This window comes from Pipistrellus kuhlii, unplaced genomic scaffold (assembly GCF_014108245.1).
Source record: "Pipistrellus kuhlii isolate mPipKuh1 unplaced genomic scaffold, mPipKuh1.p scaffold_m20_p_5, whole genome shotgun sequence".
Taxonomy (NCBI): Eukaryota; Metazoa; Chordata; class Mammalia; order Chiroptera; family Vespertilionidae; genus Pipistrellus; species Pipistrellus kuhlii.
Window position 1 is genome coordinate 6,704,635 of NW_023425551.1, and position 19,987 is coordinate 6,724,621.

Below are 19,987 nucleotides of genomic sequence, written 5' to 3' on the forward strand. Positions count from 1 at the left end.
TTTTATTCTAAAAAATAATGTTCCTTTGTATAGTTTTCTTTTTCTTTATCCCCCTTGAGATTTGCAGGGTTTCTCAAACGTGTGCTTAAGACCATTGATTGATTTTTGAAAAATTCTGAGCCATTACCTCTAAAACTATTGTTTTCTTTTTCTTTCTTCTTTCTGGAATTTCAGTTACACATATTTTAAAAGACATAGATATAGTCACTGAGCCTTTATATCTTTTACGACTTTTTCAATATTTTCTCTTTTTTTGTGTCTGTTTTCTTGTGATCTGATGTCTAACATCTTTTCTTTTTATCTCTTTAGCTGCATCTAGTCTGTTTTCGAGTCTTTCCTTTTAAACTCTTAATTTTGGTTGCTATATTTTTTAGATCTAGAATTCCATTTAGTTCCTTTTACATTTTGTAATTCCCTGGGGAAAAAAAATCTTAACTTTTATCTTGTAGCTCCTTGCATTTACTATGGATAGAGGAAAACTGTAGTGTAAGGTCTGCCTCATTATGTTGATGATGGGACCTGTGCATCAGGTCCCATCGTCTGTTCTCCCTCTTGTGTGTTTGGTTTATTTTGTTTTCATGTTACATTGCCTCTTTGAAGACCTGATTTTTTTTTTTTTTATTGATATCAGTTATTTCTTCTTTTAAACAATTATAGAGAAATTTTTATGTTAGTTTTCTTCAGAGAGAACTTAGCCTTTGCTTCTGGCAAGCAGCCAGGGCTCTAGTAGTCTGGATCATCTGATAGAAATAGTTCCTATTCCTACAATTGCTGTGGATATAAAATTAAATAAGAAATGTCTATATAGTGCCTGACTTGTGGTAAATAATAAAACACTGGTCACTTTGTTGTTATTATCTTTAAATTCTGAAAAGGGTGGATGTACAGAAATAACTAAATCATTCCTATTTCTCAGGTTGTTGAGAATATAATGTTAAGTGAGAAATGTATGTAAAGGGCCTGACTCGTAAAGTGAGCAGTATACTTGAGCTATTATGTTTTTAAGTTATCTTGAAACACCTGAAAAGGGTCTATATTCAGGAGCAATTAAGAACTCTTTGTGGATAGAGTCATATTTCTCAGCAATAGGTAAGCCCTGGCTTTTGCTGGACCTCACGTTCCCAAAATCCAGCCTTACCAGACAGCTTGCATGCTGTTTTTCAGTGTACTGTATAGTATGTTGTGCCTCTCAGTTGATCATCTTAGAAAATGTTGCACTTCCCACACATCCTGCACGCCCAGCTCCACCCCGCCCCCTCTCCGCCAGTATCCTATCCTTATCTATCAAGGCCAACAAACTCCAGCTCAAGGTCATCCCTCTGTGGGGCTTTCCCTGACACCCATTCTGTCCCTCCTAATTCTGTGACTGACCTCGCCCTTCACCCTCTATGGCCTCATTTTAGCCTATTATTATCCTAGTACTCGTCCTTGGACTTGGTTCATGGAGTCTGTCTCTCTTTACCGGCTTATAACATCCTTAAAACTAATGAGCATTCATCTTTTTCCTTCAATCCCCAGCACAATACCCATAGTAGGTGTTCCCTAAGTGATTGCTGAACCAATCAATAAATGTGTGAATGGCCGAAACCGGTTTGGCTCAGTGGTAGAGCGTCGGTCTGCGGACTGAAAGGTCCCAGGTTCGATTCCGGTCAAGGGCATGTACATTGGTTGCGGGCACATCCCTGGTTGGGGGTGTGCAAGAGGCAGCTGGTCGATGTTTCTCTTTCATCGACGTTTCTAGCTCTCTATCCCTCTCTCCTCCTCTCTGTAAAAAATCAATAAAATATATATTTTTTAAAAATAAATAAATGTGTGAATGAATTGTTAACATAATTGTCACCACTGTTATGGTTTCACTTATTTTAATCTCTTGAGGTCTTTGTTAATTATTTGCCGAGGTTGTTATTTTACATAGTACAAGTCATCAAATCAAATCAGTGTGTGTGTGTGTTGCTCTGGCTTAGAAGAACCTTCCTTTGGTAAAGGGGTTTGAGGCCAGGAATTACAAATAACTAGACTATATATTACCCTATCCCAAAGGGTAATATATAGTCTAGTTATCAGAAATTTGGAATATACTTTCTAAAAAAGTTAGAAAGACACTGATTGAAGGCTGCAGTGTCGGAAAGGAGAAGTTATGTTGTGGAAAGATGATGAAGGAGAGAGAGAGCAGGCTTCTTGCTCTAACACTATTACTCTTATTCAAATCCTGTATGAATTTAAACAAATATTGGGCTTCAGTTTTTTCCATCTGTAAATCAAGGTGGTTGTAAATTAGTTAAAAATTTCTTAACCTTTTGTAAATTTGTGATCCCTTTCAAGTGTTTATTATTTTTATGTGTTAAGGTATCAAAAATAGTCAAAAACTATTTTCATGTCTGGATGTTTAGGATTCCTGCATTTTGACCTTTAGGAAAATCTGCTTTCTTTGTTCCTGTTTGGTTTCTAAGTGATGAGTTAGGAAAGAATGTGTCAGGGTTCTACTTGCAGGCATTTTTCCACAATCTCTCATTGAAGATGTAGATAACCACTTTGAATAAAATCATCTTTACATTGTTTCTTTTAACATTTTTCCCCCTGAACTATCAGAGAAAATCTTGATTTGTTACATGAGACATTTGATCAGATGAATACAGTTCACAAATAAAATTTATTTGGGGTGGACCTACCGGGGTTATTTTTGTAGCCTTACAAAGGGTTCAGCCTTCTGAAGAAAGAAGTTGATGCGTAGATTCAAGAAGGAGTCTAAAGTCAAAAGATAATTTTGAAAGGCATTGGGGGGTCAGAGAATCTTTAGCTAAAGGAACTAAAGACTACTTTTGTCTAAGGACCCCATGCTATTTATTTAACACAATTTGTCCTAAGGCAAGGTGGAGATATACACTTCAAAGGGTAAGGTTTCAAAGGGTAGAATACAGAATATTATCAGTTTGGGGAATAGCCTATAGCTGTTCAGGTGTTTGGCCAACAGGAGGCAATACAATGCCCTGAGCTGTCTGGCAGCAGACAATCCTATTCAGGTTTGAGGGAAGTGCCGTTTCGCCACTCCAATAGGTAAACTGCATGTGTAGCTCACCCTTGTTGAGCCACCCAAGCTTCACCAGCCTTTTGGTGAAACTCTTGTAATTATTACATGCTGGAACTGGTTCCCAGCAGGACTGATAGCATTAGTCATTTTTACATACTTCCATAATTTTCTAAAGTTCAAAATTTGTGGTTCTTATGCATTATCTTTCTTTGGCGGTTCATCGTGTGAATAAATTAAATTCAATCTACTCAAAATAACTGAAAACACTATTAAGTGTCAAAACCATAGTGCCTACTAGCAGTGTTAGAGGCTGCTCATTACCACTCCCTAGAAGTACTAGTACACATCAAGGTTCTCAACATTTTGTTTTAAAAGGCTACAAAATTGAAGCTTAAACATTAGGAAGAAGTTGGCACATTTGCCTTTAACAACCTGAAACTGAAATTCCTGCATCCATCTGGGGTGGTGGCCAGATGATGTGCAGAAGTAATGAAAACACAGAAGGTGTGTCTTCTACCTGCATGATTTTTGTGCGGCAGAAAAGAATATTCTAGTGATGTTGTATGAGAGGATAGTCATTCTAAACAGTATCTTCATGCACATCACCTGTCCCATCCAAGCAACAGTGCCAGGGACGATGCATGAGGGGAGAACCAGACACAGGTCAGAGAACCCACTTGGTCATCACTTTTACCAGACATATTACTTCTGTATTTTTAGTTTATTTTCTGTTGGTTTATAAACTTTTTGGTTCAGAATAATCCCTGGATTTACAGATAAGTTAAAAAAGTAATATGGAGAGATCCCGTGTACCCCTCATCCAGTTTCTTCTAACATTAACATCTTCCATTGCCACAGCACCAAAACTGAGGAACCAACATGGTTTAAGGTCCATTACTGTGAATTAAACTCCAGACGATCTGGATTCCACCAATTTTTCAACTAATATCCTTTGCCTGCGCCAGGTATCCACCCAGGATATCACATTGCATTTAGACATCATGCCTTATTTTCAGTGTCTTCTGGTTTGTTACATTTCTCAGTCCTTTCTTATTTCCCATGACCTTGGCAGTCTTGAGGAGTATTCGGCCAAGTATTTGGCAAAATGTTCCTCCATTGTCTGATGTTTTTCCCATGACTTGACTGGGGTTATGGGTTTGGAGAAAGACGCACAGAGGTGAAAAAGTATTCTCATCCCATATCAGGCATATATGCTATCAGTATACGGTCACTGATGATGCTAACCTTGGTTACCTAAGCGGCATAGCATTTGCCAGGTTTCTCTACTGTAACGTTACTGGTTTTCTCCATTTCATTTTCTGTTCTTGGAAGCAAGTCTCTAAGTCCAGCTCTCGGTCAAGTTAAACTCCCCTGCTTGGAACAGGGGAGAATAACTTACTTGGAATTCCACTATAAAAAAAAAATTGCAGACAGATTGTTCTGACCACAGTTAGACTCTTCTCCAGCGTTACTTCTGTCCCTCTGTCCTGAGGCAAAACATGACATGCACATTCAATGGAAGATTCAACTCACAGTGTGCCCAGGACTAGATGGAATATATTTTTCGCCACTGATTATAAGACTTAGCGTGTAAATGTTAAGTGAAGAAAGTATTCCCCATTCTTGCTTGCTTTCATGATATAAAGGCAATGAAAAATAACAACTGATATGGAGAACAGACAGAGGAGAGAATTCAGGCGATCCAGATGTTGGAACTACAAAATAAGTAGGACCAAACTGTTAAAAGGTGGACAACATGCCAAAATCGGTTTGGCTTAGTGGATAGAGCATCGGCCTGCGGACTGAAAGGTCCCAGGTTCGATTCCGGTCAAGGGCATGTACCTTGGTTGTGGGCACATCCCCAGTAGGGGGTGTGCAAGAGGCAGCTGATCGATGATTCTTTCTCATCGATGTTTCTAACTCTATCCCTCTCTCTTCCTCTCTGTAAAAAATCAATAAAATATGTTTTAAGAAGAAAAGAAAAAGGTGAACAACATGAGCAGCTAGGAAGTTCCGTGAGCGGCTAGGAAGAAGCCGATCAGTGGTCCTCTCTCCTTGCTTCGCAGGTTGTGCCAGGCTTATGCTTGGGGTGGAGATCTGAGGTGGTTCTCTGTTGTTCTTGCTCGGCTTCAGTTTGGAGAAGGCCACGGACACCTGGACCTTGGAGATTTTTGTAGCATTCCTGCCTCTCCTCCCTGCCTTTTACTTGCAGTGGGCCTTGGGCGGGTGTTTTGCACCCCTCCCAGCAGAAAGAGACCTCCGCTTGGTATCTAATCTTAGGCATAAAGCTTTTTCATTCTTCTCCAAGATACAAGTCTCTCCCCAAAAAAAACAAAACAAAACAAAACAAAACAAAACACGGTTTGCCCTGTGGAGACCTGATGCTCTTTCTCAGCTGCTTCACCCTCTGCCTTCATTCACTTGCAGCACCTGAGGAGGTAGCTGGGGCTTTGTGGCTCTCTCCGGAAGATTCCTTCCCCCTTCCCATGACTGCTCATCACCTCCTTGGAGCCCTGCTGCCTAGAGGACTTGTTGTCCCTGCTCCGAGGCTTAAAATATTTTTTCGAAGAAGAGAGGAATCCAAGGAAGTTGGCGAGGCATTCTGCCTCACTCCCCACCATCCCCTGTCACCGCCTGCTCCTCTGCATCGCCAGTGGGGTCTCCCGCTCTGCCCCCACAGACTCTTGGTAGGAGTCAGTCCAGCAGGTTCTCAAATAACGTTTCATTCAACATCACTTCATTATACAGCTGATGAGATGCCATAGGAACTTAACTCTTGTTTACATCGGTTAGCCTGGGGTAAAAATGGTTTTGTCATATGTGATTTCCCTTAAAACCACAGAACCTACCAATGATGTTGACTGGGGATGTACTGTACCTGGCAGAGGCCTGTGGACAACCTTGTGAGTGCAGAGACTCCTTTTGGCCAGTGCTGTCTGCTCTTTCGGAGTGATGCTGACCCTCACGTGGCCTCGGGCAGGTTTCTGACATGTTAGCGGCCATCGTCTTACCAGCTGTGATCCTGGCTGGCCCTTTCCCTTTGCCGCAGGGAGCTCATCCATGTGTCCTGTTCCCGGCCTCTGCTGATTCCTGAAACTCCCCTGTTGTGGGGCAGTGGCTTCCCAGAGAAGAGTGTCTTTGCCCAGAGTTAAACCCAGGAGGTGGCCCACAGACAAAGCCAGAGCCTGTCTGGGTTCTTCTCGCCCGGCCACCTGCCCCTCCGCTGAGCTGCTTCCCCAGCTCACCGCCTGGGCCGAAGGTGGCCTCTTCCTCTTCAGTCGCTTCTCTTTTTGTGTGTGTTCACAGCTCTCCTGTGGTTTTAAAGAAACGTGTGTTGTTGAGGTTTATCTGGGGGTTTGCTGTGCTCTCGGCAGTAGTGAAGGTTGTCCCCATCCTTCTTTGTTATTTATTATTGATATTTCAGAATTAGATGTTGATTTTTCAGCTACTTCATAGTCTGCCTAAACTTTTTCCACGCAAGATAACTCACCTGCAGAGTTTATGAATTGTTAGGAAATACCTTGTCAGTGTGTGGGGGGGAACGTAACATTTGTTTTCTTGTTAGAGTGAGGTAGGAGCTCTCGAATGAAGAAGCAGTTGCAGATTTTGCAGTGTTTGGAGGCAGAGCAAGAGTTTCTCAGATTGCAGCACAGGAGGTGTACTGAGAGAAGGGCAGAACTCCCTCATCTATGCTGTTTTTTGCAACTTCTCCATAGTTTCTGCCTCTATGTTTTAACCGATCGATACTGCTCAGATATGGCATCGGAAAATTAATTTATGATGCTATATTCTAAAACGTTATATTACTTTTAGTTTTTACTTCCTTTTTTTTAACTCATGTAATATGTAAGTAGTAGTTTAAGGCAGATTTTTTTTTTTCCTGGTCATTTTTATCCCTAAGCTTTGGGAGTTAACAGAATTAAAGAATTTTTATTCTTTCTTGTGATTTCTTTCTTTAAAAAAAAAAATATATATATATATATATATATATATATATATATATATATATATATTTTTTTTATTTATTTAAACTTTCATAATAATTAAAATACAGTGTCAACGTTAGAGAGGGATAGAGAGTTAGAAACATCGATGAGAGAGAAACATCGATCAGCGTGCCCACAACCAAGGTACATGCCCTTGACCGGAATCGAACCCGGGACCTTTCAGTCTGCAGGCCAACACTCTATCCACTGAGCCAAACGGGTTTCAGCTCCGTGTGTTTTCTTAAAAGCAACTTATTACAGGAAAATTATAAATATTAGCATCCTCATAGATCTATACTAGACATTATTATAGTACAGGTATAACAGGGATATGAAGGAAAGTTCTCTCACCATGAAGTATGAAGTTCTCATTTATAATGTAGTTTCTGTTAAAATATGTAGAATAACTGCAATATAAATACTAAGTATTTTCACAGAATGAGTTCATGCACAGGACTATAAAATTGTCTTTTATTGCATGAGCTTTTCATTTCCAACAAATTCTCAGGACAAATAATTAAATTTTGCCTCAGATTATATTCCTTTGCTATTTCTCTTGGGTTCATAACATTCATGACATATTTTCAATTATCTGTGTTTTCATTCAAGGGCGTTAAGGGAAAAACTGGATAGACTATATTCAAAGACAAATGCTACTGTAAGATTTAGACTTTATTATTTCTGTGATTGAAACTCACAATCTCTAAATATTATAAATGGCTTCCATCTGTTTCAGTATAAAGTGGGTTAAAATATATTAAGAATATACACTTTCTAGTTACATATGAAGTTCAGTGTAAATTTAAAATGCTTGATTTTACTATAAGGTAATCCAACAGATGTGTAGGGGATATTTATAGATGAAAACATTGATATTTATAAAAGCTGAGTGCTGGGTGTAGCAGTTTATTATGTTGTCTTTCCTGCTTATATATATCTGAAAACTTTCATAATAATTAAAATACAGTGTCAATGTTAGAAATAGCAGATAAATATCACAAACATTAAATGTTTAAATTTCTATGTAAAAGAATACAAGGTAGTATAGATATTAAAGAATCATAAAAATATTAGCAAACTCAATATATAGGATATATAGAAGTATATAAAAGTTACTCCCTGTCCAGAGTGCAATATTGGCTTAACATGAGAATAATTTAATTCATGACATTAGCAAATTAAAGATGGGGTCATGAGGTCAGTAGATTCAGAAAAATTCAGTTAGTAAAACTCAGCATCCATTAAATTTTTTTTTTAATTGTAGGAAACTAGGAGTAAAAGAAAACTTCTTGAATCCCATTATGGGATATCTCCAAAACTCCATGCTCTTGGTGAAAGTCTTTTATTTAACACTGGGAATAAGACAAGGAGGCTTGCTATCACCAGCTATAGGCTGGGTGGACAGAGCAGCAATCTACAAACTGAAGGGTCCTGGGTTCAATTCTGGTCAAGGGCATATGCCCAGGTTGTGGGCTCAATCCCCAGTGTGGGGCATACAGAAGGCAGCAATCAATTATTCTCTCTCATCATTGATGTTTCTCTCTCTCTCCCTCTCTCTCTGCAATCAATAAAAATACATTTTAAAAAATGAAAGAAAAGCTCTGCTTCTTGCTCTGATCAGTAGGTACATGAATGTTGATAATATTTCACCAAAGTATAGATTTATGGTTTTTATGCTTCTATATATATGTATATTTATTTCAGTAATTTCTTTAAAGAGTCATGCACAGTTCTGAATTAAGATATAAAGCCCATTTCATAGCTAATACCTTGTTTTTCATTTTGTTTTGTTTTTATTTGTTTAAAATTAGTAGCCCTAGCTGGTGTGGTTTCGTTGGTTGAGCATTGTCCTATGAAGTCTAAGTTTGTAATTCCAATGGATAAATAAAACATTAACATTGATTCACACATTAGATGTTTACTTATTAAAACAGATCTTACTTATTAAATGCAAGAAGTTGTAGCCTTGCATATTTTCAACTTAGATCACAGTCTTCACCTTTTAGTTCCCTCATCATTACAGTGGATTTCCCAAAGATTCATTGTATCTGGTTGAAAATGGAGTGTTTAGGAATACTTTTCTACTTGAATTTTGCTCCTTTTTTTAGTGTCACTCTTGAGAAATGTCTATCCAGGTGTAAGTTAAGCTTTACTTTGGTTAACTAGAACTTTTTTTTTCTCTGACAGACGACTAGAATTGTGTAATCAATTGTGTATATCTATTTTCCTGATTTTAAGTGCCACTTAGCTCTGAGTCCAATTTATAGTCCCAATATTGCTGTATGGTGGCACTTTACTTTTTGTCTTCCTAGAATAGACATTTTACTCTGATGTTCTCTGGTTATGATGTTTCTTCTTTATATCGCTTCTAAGCATTTTGTGCAATAATTCAAATTCTTTTTACATTGAGGAGAACAAATGAACGAACAAAACGAATGAATGAATGTTGGATGGCATTGACTTGAGATATGAAACTGCTGGTTCTTTATAGTTCTTGTGGATGAAATAAAGTTCAAAAGTTTAGACCAGCTATGCAGACTGTTTTTCTCTCCTTTAAAAGGGCTCTTGCTTGTCAAATGAGAGTAAATATTTATAGTTGGCTATGGAAAAATGTTCTGAGGGTGAAGAAAATTATTTTAATAGAACTGTATCCTTAATAGGTGGTGGATTTAAAAAAAATCCATTCATATATAGAAGGTTGGACAATGAAGTAATTGTAGGCAGCAGTTATTTAAGTTGAATGCAAAATGCTTATTAGTATCCATTCAAAGGAAGTACATTATTTTATTGTACACCATGCTATATGTATGCAATTGCATTTTGAGATTTACTTTTCCTTTATCTATTGAATTGCGGTAGCACTTTTGTTGAAATAAGGAGATGTAAAAACATTTCAATCGAGAAATGGAACTTATGTCCTTTTCGGATAGTGGCAGAGTAATGTGGGCAGCATGATATAATGGAAACTGTATGAGCTCTGTTTAAATATGCACAAATAGTGCCATCCCTCTGAATCAGCCTCGGGACTCTTGTCTGCAGTCACAGGGATAGCAGTATGTGTCACAGGAGATGGGGTATATGCCTGGCATGTAGGATAGCTCGTCAGTATATGTCTATTTTCTTCTCTTCCTATCAACAAATTTTCAACAAGGGAAAACTTAGCGTTCTCTGGGGGCAAAACAGTATTCTTTTAAGCTGTTTATTTTTGTCTTTTATTATTATGTGAAATATTGGTGCGTGCTTTTTCCTTGAAAAGTGAGGCTATCGCCACAAATGCAGGGAAGCGATTTCTGATGGTTCTTAGTTGAGAGAGAAGAGAAACTCTGTTGTCAGTGGGTGTAGAAAGAGAGGGGAATGTGGAGTGTTGCTTGAGGAGGATTGAGCGGAGAGGGAGACCATGGCTGAGATAAAGGAGTTCCTGGCAGTGTACCTTAAGGAAACAAAACCTACAACCTTCCCCAACCCCCATCACAGTAGTTGCTCTTCTTACACAGCTAAATGTACGTGGAAAGGAACACAGATGACAGTGGTTGTGGGGGTAGGCAGTGCAGAAAGCTTCTGCTTTTGCACAGGTCTTTGCTTTTTGGGTCTTAAACAAAATCAAACAGGAAAGACTTTAGACCTGCGAAGCTGCCAAAAATGTAGTGGTTTCTGGATTCCTGACAGCTGAACTGCCAGGATCTTGTGGTGCATAAAACGGCTGGAAAGAATCGTTCTGCGGAGGGGCGAGTGACAGGTCTGCTGGATTCCAGAAACCCGAGAAGGTGCCAGAGGCGCGCTCCGTGATTTCACTGGAAGGCTCCCGTGCGGGGCTTCTCCCTGGTCCTCATTAGTAGTTGCCCCTATTTATTTTAAAGACCAATCCAAGGAAATCCTAGAATTCCAGAACTGGGAGGAACTTGGGAAATTATCTAACTCCAACTTCTTATTTTTTAAGTATATTTTTAATTGATTCCAGAAAGGAAAGAAGATGGAGAGAAAGATAGAAACATCAATGATGAGAATCATTGATCCGCTGCCTCCTGCACGCCCCCACTGGGGATGGAGCCCACAACCTGAGCATGTGCCCTTGACTGGAATTGAACCCGGGACCCTTCAGTCCACAAGCTGAAGCTCTATCCACTGACCCAAATCAGCTAGGGCCAGCTCTTTATTTCAGATGAGGAAACTGAGGCTCAGAGTGACTTCCCCAGAATTACAGAGCAAGTTGATGTTAGAACTAAGGCCAGGACTTGAGCCTCTGAATTCCTGAGCTAAATGCTCAGAGCAGGAGAAACCCGTCTTAAAAAATGGAATGTGTGCTTCTACCCATTTAACATTATTCAACTCTGCAAGTCCGTATCTTCAACTAGAAAAAGAAAGAAAATAAACAATTCCTCCCCTTCCTTCTGTAGTTTAGGAAGAATTTATACCTTTGACCCAAACTCCAGAAACCTTTGCTTCAAGATACAAAACAAGGAAGAGCATCTGAGGTTTTCAAAAAATATTAGTTAACTTTGAGTAAACAAAGAATCCTGCTGTGCTTGCTGTGTGGTAGCTCACACTGCTCTGGGGAAGGGGAGAGGGAGGGGAGGGAAGGGAAGGGGTAGGGAGGGGAGGGGAGGGGAGAGGGTATGTAATGCAAGTAATTTCTATTCAGTAGGTGCTTCATAAACATTTATTGAGAATTTATACTTTCTTGATAAGATGAAATTGCCTTCATCACTGTCTAAGTAAAAAAGATTTGTGTATATTTGATTAATTACACATAAGAATAACCACATCTTGATTAATCGCTGTGCATGATACTACCAGGTATAGGGGATGAACTGCAGCAGGTCAATGAAAATATTCCTGTTACTAAAAATCATCTAAATTGTCTTAATATCTTTGTGTATTAATATAGATTATATAAATTTCTAGAATCAACACCTAAAGTTTGAAATGTTACTCCTAAACTGTGTATGTATTGATATATATGTGTGTGCATTTGTGTGTGTGTGTGTGTGTGTGTGTGTGTGTGTGTACATACTTATATACAGGGGTGGGGGTTATAGTTGTGAGTATGCGAAACAGGGTTTATTCTTGTATGAAATTTTCTATTATTTTTCATACAACAACTATAAACCTACTTTTGCTCATTATCAGATAAATTCAAAGCAGTTTTGCTACTTGCGAACCATGTTGATTGCCCCCCCCTCCTTTTTTTAACATGTTTGTATTGATTTCAGAGAGAAAGGGAGAGGGAGAGATAGAAACATCAAAGATGAGAGAGAATCATTGATCAGCTGCCTCCTGCACACCCCACACTGGGGATCCAGCCTGCAACTCAGGCATGTGTACTTGGCCGGAATCGAACCTGGGACCCTTTAGTCTGCAGGCTGACACTCTATCCACTGAGCCAAACCGGCTAGGGCTGCCCTTTTTTTTTTAAGACTTAATAAAGATGAGGTAGAAATTAACAAATATGAAGATGGGTATGAAATACATCTAATTAATCTCCCTTTGCCCCTTATACAGTAAAAAATTGATAATCATTAATATAGTATTAATATCATGATAAGAATTGGTCACGTGGGCATTCAGTGCACCTAGGTAGATAGATGTTTAAGACGTGGATGTGAGTGTGACTTTACAATGTGACTTTGGCAAGTTAATTAACTCCTATAAATCTGCAATTGGTCATATTGAAAAATGAGATGAAGTCAAATTGTTGTGAGATAATGTGTATAATGTGTTAAACACAGTGCCTAACATTTAGCGAGCTCAGGAAATATCAGCTCATATTATTATTGATGAAAAGGTATGATTCCCTTTTTGTATATAATCAAATATTCTCATGAAATGCATTTCTGCTTTAGAGAGTTATATTCATTTCTCCCATTTTAAAAAGGAAAAAAATGGCACTTGCGTCTAAGCATATACAAATGAAAGACTTGAAATGGACATTCCTCCTTTCTCAAATTGGAGTCTATTTATATTAATACTAGAGGCTTGGTGCACGAAATTCATGCACTCGGGAGAGGGGTGTCTCTCAGCCCAGCCTGCACCCTCTTGCAGTCTGTGAGCCCTCAGGAGATGTCTGACTGACATGGGGAGCGGGCCTAAGCTGGCAGGTGGACATCTTTAGCACTTTCGGAGGTGGGAAAGGCTCCTACTGCTGTGCTCACCAGCTGTGAGCATGGCTTCTGGCTAAGCTCCACTCCCGGGGGTGAGGGGGTTGAGGGGGGTGAACAGCTCCTGTGTTGAGCGTCTGCCCCCTGGTGGTCAGTACGCATCCTAGCCACCAGTTTTTCTGCCATTCAGTTGATTTGCATATTAGCCTTTTATTATAGAGGATTTAATATTTCAGTTAAGTGGGTTCTTATTTGTTTTTTTAAAGCCTTTTTCTGAACTATTCCCTTTTGATGTAAAATCAAAAATCAAATCTAAAAGGACAATAAAGAATTTTTACTTATGTGTATTGTAAAAGGTAAGCAAGAAACTCAAAAATTTTAAATTAAATGTTTAGATATTTCTTTATATACCTATGTTGAGAGTATAAAGCCTCAACTGACTAGGCTCCATCTGGTTCAGACACTAATATTTTGCATCTGTTTCTGAGGGCACATTTTCTCCGTTAGGAATTCCTCCTGGTGATGAAGGGAAACCTACTTCTGTGTGCTCACCCCGCTGTAAGGTGAGCCTGCTTCTCTGGGCTCGATTCACCTACTCTTCACCTGCCGTTTTCTCCAGACCCCGTTCTCCTGCATGGTTTCCGGTCGCCCTTGACCTTTCAGGGTCAATACTCAGAGTTGTTCCTGTGAAGCTCTTTGTGTGAGATACACTTAGTTCATCGGAGTGTGGTTGGGGTCATGTTCTGTTTTATATGAAAGCTGCATTATTAAAGCTGTACGTAATAACCCCAATGCCTCACACACGTTCATAATATTACTTAAGAAAGCTAGTGCTTATGATTCTTTGGACTTCTTGACTATTCCATTTGTTATTGTAGCAGCTCTTTGTGTAATGGCCTTTTAGTTATGTGTTTTTTTTCTCCTAATTCTGCCAGCTTTTCCACTGTTTATTTCCCAAAAGTCTTTCCCCATAGAATCTAGTAATATTGTGTTGCTTTCCATAGGACCGCTGTAATTGATAACAAAACCTCTAAATCAAAAAACAAAAAACAAAACATGATGTTTTACTCCCGTACCAAAAGCAGAAAGAGCCCATGTGTTAGGCAGCTGCGGTGGAAGCAAAGGACGCCCGCTGGCCTTTGAAAAACGAAAACCAGGTTCCAAATCTGGAATTCGCAGTTTACTTGCTGACTGATCTTGGCTGAATCTTTCAGTCTCTCATCTGAAGTCGCTGTATTTGTGAAATGGAGAAGATATTATCTCCCTCATGGATTGGGAGCATAAAAAGAAAAATATGGATAAGCAGTGTTCCATAGACTGAAAGTATCAAATAAATTGAGCTTATTTATATACACGGAATACATCTCATCTCTGTGTTAGTGGACACATAAGCAAAAGGTTCTATTTAAGTATTTAATAACAAACTAGTATTTTCAAAAGTTTAAATTTTTTCATTTTTACATGTTAGACCCAAATATATAACTTCGCTATAAAAATGTGATGATTTAATGAATAAAGTAAAGGCAATTAGAAATTCTTTTTTTCTTTATTGATTAAGGTATTACATATGTGTTCTTATCCCCTTATTGTCCCCCCACTCATGCCCTCCCATCTTTTCCCCTTTGCCCCTCCCCACCGGGTGTCTGTGTCCATTAGTTAGGCTTATAAGCATGAATATAAGTCCTTTGGTTGATCTCTCCCCTAGAAATTCTTGACAGAAAGTTGTACAATAAGCCGAAACTGTTTTGGCTCAATGGATAGAGCGTCGGCTTGGGGACTGAAGGGACCCGGGTTCGATTCCAGTCAAGGGCATGTACCTTGGTTTCGGGCATATCCCCAGTAGGGGGAGTGCAAGAGGCAGCTGATCGATGACTCTCTCTCAGCGATGTTTCTAACTCTCTATCTCTCTCCCTTCCTCTCTGTACAAAATCAATAAAATATATTTTATTAAAAAAAAAAAGATAGTTGTACAATGATGTCATAGTCCAATCACAATACAACAAAAATGTGGCATGATTTTGAGCAGTTAAAAAAAACAAACTAAGAAATCATTTGACCTTTATTCTAGGAACATGCTGCTCTTTTGAATGACCATTCATAAAAATGGACTCTGGAATAGAAATGTAATTCTAGCACATAACTTATTTCTGCTATGAATAATATTTATATGTCACCATACAGTAAACACAGATTATTTGCCTTTAATTTTTAGAAACACCTTGTAAACAAAGCATAGAAGGGCTAGTTGATCATCTGAAAAATAAATAAGATGGCAGCCAGAGGTTAAGCTGTAGAAGGAGTTTGAAGAGTTGGGAAGGAGAGAATCACTAGTAGCCTATTTTATGTTGCGAGGAGTTAAAAATGGATGGAGCATTATTAGAGCTTGAAGTGCATTATTTAAAGTGAAAAGTGATTAGAGAAAGAACAAAATTGTAACTATAAATTGTGAAGAGGAGGGAGAGGAAAAATAAAGGGTAATGAGTTAAGTAAATTCTTATTTCTTGGTGGGAAGTCCAAAGATGTTGTTCAAAGCTTATGAGCTGAGAATTATATTATTTAGAGTTATGAATGTAAATTATCAGAAGAATTATAACAAATGACTAAAGATTGTGGACTTTCAGAACAGTACTGAAGAGGGGGTGTGTAGGGCTAAAACCCTTTAAAAAAAAAAATCACAGGAAGACATGCTTAGAGAGAGGGGAAGGGAGAAAGCGAGTGAGAGAAACATCGATTGGTTGATAGGTTGCCTCCTTGCCCACCCTAACCAGGGTAGGGCTAGAACCTATTTTCCATGGTAAGCCGTTCTGTGGTACTTAACTATAGTATCATTCTTACTGTCTACACATATTACTTTGATTCAAGGACTTAGAAATGTGCTAATAGCAAAAAGTGGTGGGTGGATACTGTGGCATGTCTCACCCAGACCCAAATCTGGAGGATCTACTGCAATTCTTCCAGCCTGGAGGCATCTCCTTTTCCTGTCATTTCTGCTCACTGCTCCTTGGTTAATAAATACTTGAGCCTGTTATACTTCATAGTATTTAAATATTTCCTCAGTGTTTTTCCCAAACTATCAATCAAGCCACTGTTGGCAACTAGTTTGATTTAGAAAAGACAGTTTTTTCTTTTTAATTAGGTGTTTATTTTATTAGCACAAAGAAATTGTGAAAAACATTTATTTAGAAAAAATAGTCAAAATACTTGAGTGTTATTTTTCTCAAAATATATACAACTAATAAAATGTGAAGACCTATCTTAAATTTTGTTCAAATTTTAATATACAGGAGTTTGATGTCAGGGGGAAAGGAGGAGCAGCTTCATGACACCAAATAAGTTGTCGGGATCCCTGTGTGCTGTGACATTTTAGGAGGATGTCCCCGGTGCTGCTGGCTTTCTGGGTAGAACATGTTTACTGCCTCTTAATTCTGCAGTGTCAGGAGCGCTGGCTCCGTCTCTCCACTTTTTCTCCTGCTGCTTGTGCAGCTCTGTGTGTGCTGGTCTGAACAAACACACACACAGTGCTTGCTTCTTCTGTCTTCACCCCTCTCCTGCCCTGGGGTTGGAGGATCCTTGGATGAAGTGCGTGTTTTCTCCAGAGTCCTGTCTGGTAGCACCTGATCTGCTCTTTTCCCTTCCACTTGTGAAAGGCAGACCCGGTCTCTAGTGGCTCCTCGCTCTTCCCGTGCTCAATGGTTAGAGCCACCACCCCCAGAGGCAGGGGGTCGTGGGAAACATAGTCTCTTCTACTTCCTGTAGGGCAGGGCATCCTCTGGTCTCCTGTCCACCTCTGCCTCCTCTCTCCCTGTTTCATCTGCCTGCTGTCCTCCTCACTTCCGTTGTCTTCGCCTTACTTTCTATAGGCCTGAGCCTTCAGTGGCCTCTGGGCGTGGACCTGCTTTGCCTGGTGAAGGATGCAGACTCAAGGTGTTTGTAGACACCTTTCCCCTTACCGGGGTCCACAGAAGACGTTTTACAAAACCCACAGAAAGGCCTTGAGTCTCTGTTAACTCTGATTACCCATCTTGTCTAATTTGAAAAAGGAGAATGGAGTTCTTGGAAAATTCTGGGTAGAATGACTGTCAACATTCTTAGTGCTCACCAGCTCTTACCTCGGCCACCCCAGGCGTAAGAACGCATAGCCAGATGGCATGGTGAACAACCATTTTAGTGGCTCTGATGGGTGTAAAGGATAATATAAGTCATGAAGTTACCCAAGTTTAGCAAATACCAGTTCTACTGCTTTCCGGTTGGTTAGTATTGGCCAGTTGACACAATTATTATTAAATTTAGCAAGAAAATAAACCTGAAATGGGGCTTATTTCATAAGCTAGTGATGAGGATCCAGTGAGATGGATATCTAAAAGCACTTCACACAGAGCTTTTAGATATCCATCTAAGAAAACAAAAATCCACTAATTAAATATTTGTTCTTTATTGTTGCTTCCGTTGGCAAGCAGTCACTATGTACTGGACATTATAATGCTTTGAGTGCTTTCACATACACATGTTCACATCATCAGGAGCTCTCCAACTAGAATTACCCCAAAACTTCCTGCCCCTGTAAGCTCTCTGCATTTTCTTTCAGAGCACAATGGCAGCTTAGCTTTGCTCAGAAACTGTCCTTCATCAACTCGTTAGCACCAGGAGTGAGCAAGCTTCTTCTAAAGCTTCCCAGAGGGAACCTGGTAAACAAGAGGGCTCTTTCTTCTGTTACACGGCCTGGTGGTGACTGACTACATCAACAAACAGGGGACTCGGTCACTTACTTCCTTTCCAAATTGAGGTCACTGAGCAGTGAGCAGTTTCTGGGCAACAGCCATCTACTTAGTAAAGTTCACCGATTCATTGGCAGATTCTCCCAGGCTACCTTACTGCTCTGTGCAACTTGTTTCTAAACCAAAAGATGGCAGGCAGCATAGCGTGGCCAGAGGCTGATGACATGTAACTCTGCTCATCATCGTTCTGCTCATTCCCTGCTTAACTCGGGCAACTCATTTTAAAGAGCAGCCCTGCTTCCACTGGACCCGCCCTGAAGAACCAGGGAGTCTCTTTTATCGACTGTGAGCCACATTTCTTAACCAAGATGGGAGACTTCTTCTTCTAGTAGGCTAACTCACGAGGTCACGGGGTCACATAGAATCTTCCATGATTGTTTCTCATAATGACCCATAGGATGGTAACCCAGCAAGTACAGAAAGAGTGTCAAATTGGATAAAGTTCTTCAGTGGTATCTCCTTTGGTGTAGGGTCTCACAACATGAGCACTGTTGTCATTTTGAACTGGATAATTCTTGGTTGTGAGAGCTGTTCTGTGCATTATAGGATGCTTGCCAATGTATTTGTCCTCCATCCACTAGTTACCAGTAGCAGCATACCCTGTGCCCAACAAAAATGTCTCCAGACATTGCCAGTTGTCCTGGGGTCTGGGAGGTAAGGGAGTGAAATCACCACCAATTGAAAACTACAGCTATAATACAATAAAAGGCAAGAATTCCAGTTGTTTCTTCTAGATAGATAGGGGAGTCTATCAGATGACCCTGTTGAATTTTCCTCTCGAAAGGACTATCTTATAGAGATACCTGTTTCTTATTAATTTTGCTTCCAAATTGTTCATCTGATTTTTGATGTTTAGTCCTCATCCAGAGAAAAGGACACCGAACTATCATCAAAAGACTGACTTTTCCCACCACTGCCATCATTAGCCTGGATCTTGAGCAAATCCCTTCATTACTCAGAACTTTACCCATCTGTCAAAGTTGTGGCAATGAGAGAAGTGTCTGTGGGAAAACACCTTTAAAAATCAAAGCAGCCGAAACCAGTTTGGCTCAGTAGATAGAGAGTCGGCCTGTGGACTGAAAGGTCCCAGGTTTGATTCAGGTCAAGGGCATGTACATTGGCTGTGGGCACATCCCCAATAGGGGATGTGCAAGAGGCAACTGATCGATGATTCTCTCTCATTGATGTTTCTAACTCTCTATCCCTCTCCCTCTCTGTAAAAAATCAATAAAATATATATTTTAAAAAAAAATCAAAGCAGGCATCCAGTGTGGTTTCTGATACCATTCTTCAATAAAGTGAATCAGGGCTCTTTGGAGAAATGTCTGACTCTAGGACTGGGGCAGGCAATATACAAAATGAGCCTGTAACATCGTGTAGCCTTGGATGCAGAAAGGGAAATGCTCAAAAAATAAAATAAAACAAAATAAATAAATAAATATTGGGTATGTTGAATGGACACAGGAATCAAATAATAAAGCTCCCAATGGCCAAAGCTGGAATAAGTTGAGAACCAAATAAATAAAGTTGTAATCAGATTATAACCCAAAGTATAAAGCAAATATCAATGGGTAATTCTAATACAAATAAACGATTGAACAAATAAATAGATGGGGAGAAGAGACTAATTTAGTGCTTAGGCAACAGAATTCCAAAAATGTAGGCAGACACTTTGCCCTCAAGGAGGTAGAGCATCACCCTTACCTCCTTGGTTGCGGGCTGTGAAAATGGAGAGGGGGAAAAGGAGGAATTTCAGAGTGGAAGGCCTGGTGAGCACTGCCTCAGCCAGCTGATGAAGGTCCACATCAGCGGTGGTAAGTCATGTTGATAGTTTTACGTTAATGAAAGAGAAACATCAATCAGCTACCTTCTTCAAGCCCCTTACTGGGCTCAAGCCCACAACCCAGGCATGTGCCCTGACTGGGAATCAAACCGATGACCTCCTGGTTCATGGGTAAACAAGCAACCACTGAGCCACACGGCCAGACGATAGTGTGTACTCTTGATACCATATGTGGAGAATGGCACCTAACCTCTGTGGTCTTCCTCTAAAAACCCAAAACCCATAACACAAGTCTCACCATGAAAACAACAACAACAACA

The 19,987-nt window shown here is 39.7% G+C and overlaps 1 protein-coding gene across 4 annotated transcripts in view; it reads left to right on the plus strand.

Annotated features, from left to right (window-relative positions):
- Positions 1-19,987, plus strand: part of NT5DC1 (5'-nucleotidase domain containing 1) — a 93,024-nt gene that overhangs the window by 48,741 nt on the left and 24,296 nt on the right. The window lies entirely within an intron of this gene.